Source organism: Octodon degus, unplaced genomic scaffold (assembly GCF_000260255.1).
Source record: "Octodon degus isolate 3935 unplaced genomic scaffold, OctDeg1.0 scaffold00138, whole genome shotgun sequence".
Taxonomy (NCBI): domain Eukaryota; kingdom Metazoa; phylum Chordata; class Mammalia; order Rodentia; family Octodontidae; genus Octodon; species Octodon degus.
The window spans coordinates 5,245,915-5,247,824 of NW_004524714.1; positions in this window are offsets into that span (position 1 = coordinate 5,245,915).

The window sequence follows — 1,910 nt, forward strand, 5'->3', positions numbered from 1 at the left end:
GGCATTGCGGGCCCCTGGCCCTGCTCTGGCCTGGGTGACTCTGACCGCACCAGACTCAGGGCAGTGCTGCTGCCAGCCAAGTGGGGCGAGAACTCTGGGCTCCAGGGAGCCGCGCTGCTGTCTGAGGGGCTGGACTGCAGGCTTCCGGGGGCCACCTGACCTGTGCTTCCTGGCCCTGGGAGCAGCGCGGATATCCTAATCTGGCCCTGTTGGTGCGTGACTGTCATCCCAGCACTTGGAGGCTGAGGCAGGAAGATACTATGAGCTCAAGACTATGTAGTGAGTCCCTGTCTCAAGCAAAAACAAGACAATAAAACTGTAATACCAGTCACAGGTGCCACACAGTACACACCCTGTAGTGTCCCCCACCAGGTGGGTACAAGTGCAGGTGGGAGACAAGGAGCAGTGGAGGGTCACCAGCTAGGTCCAGTGGCAGAAGCAGAATGCAGACCCAGAGCCTGGCCTCCCTGGGATGCCTGCCCTGACTCCAATGGCCTGAGCAGGTGCACAGCAGCTGCCAGTGTCCCCTCCCCAGCCGGAGGCCACCAGCCCCCTCTGCCCAGCTGTTCTCCCAGCTGCCAGCCCCACCTGGCACCCAGACACCCTGTGGAAATCTGAGCTTCCCTAAGGTGCCCACAGGGGAGACAGCTGGGGTCAGGAGAGTGGAGTGGGGACAGAGCCCAGGGCCTTACAGGGAGCTTCATCCCTGGCTCTTCTTTTTTATTCAAACAGGATCTCTCTAAGTTGCCTGGGCTGGGCTTGAGCTTTTGATCCTCCTGCCTCAGCCTCCCAGAGTGCTGGGGTGACAGACATGTGTGGGGGTACCATGTCCAGGCCCCCCAGCTCCTTGTCAGGCCTCTCTAGGTCAAGCCGGGGTGCAGGACCAAGCAGCAGTTGGTGGGTATCTGGGCTCACCTGCAATTTGGCACCAAACCCGTAGGGTGTCACTGAGCCTCCTCTGCCTGGCTGGCGTCCCAGGCTGGTGCCTGAGGCCCTTTGGGCTTCTGCTTCCTCCCCAAGCTGAGAGGTGGAGGGATCCCAAAGCAGCTACCCCCCCTTTGGGGCTGTCACAGGGCTGCCCTGCCTACCGCCCCCCCCCACTGTGTCAATGGTCATTTTGTGTCCTGCCTGGAGCAATGTTTGCGCAGCTGCCCCCACCTCCGAGCCAGGGACAATGGGCTCTGTCAGCCCCAGGCTTCCACCAGTCTGTGGGGGCAGGGGCAGAAACCTCTTCCCCCAACCCCCCACGGTCTGCTGGCCTTTGTCCTGCCTTCCTGTCCCAAGAGGCACTGTGGCCACTTCCTCTGGGACTGGCTTCCCTTTGGGGAAGCCCAAGCCTGAGTCCCATGCATAGCCCTCGGCCTTAGTCTCCCCTCTGTAAGGTCCTGACGCCCATTCAGACCTAGAAGCAAGTCTTGAGTTCAAATCCCCTCCCTACAACTGGCTCTGTGTCCTTAGCCAGTCCCCTCATCCTGAAAGAACGTAAATTGCAGAGCAAGGACAAGGACGTCCTCTGTCCTCCGTCCTCCGCTGGGGTCCCAGAGCAGACACAGCCTGCACATCACAGGTACTCAATACATGCTGGGTTAGAAAACAACTCCAGACAAGAGGTGAGACTTTCCCTTGCCCCCCAGTGCCAAATGCCCTCCATGTTTGCTTTCTAGAGGTGGTGGGGGATACTAGGGGTTGACCCTGACGCTTCGCTCCAATCTACATCTTCATCCTCACTCTTTTGTTTCTTAAACTGTGAGACAGGGTCTTGCTAAGTCCCTAAACTGCTAAGGCTAGGCTCAAACTCTTCATCCTCCTGCCTCAGCCTCTGGAGTGCGGAGTGCGAGTGCTGGGATTGCAGGGGTGAACCACCACGCCCAGCCTAGGGTGGGTTTCTAAATTTCCTTTTTTTTTTTTTT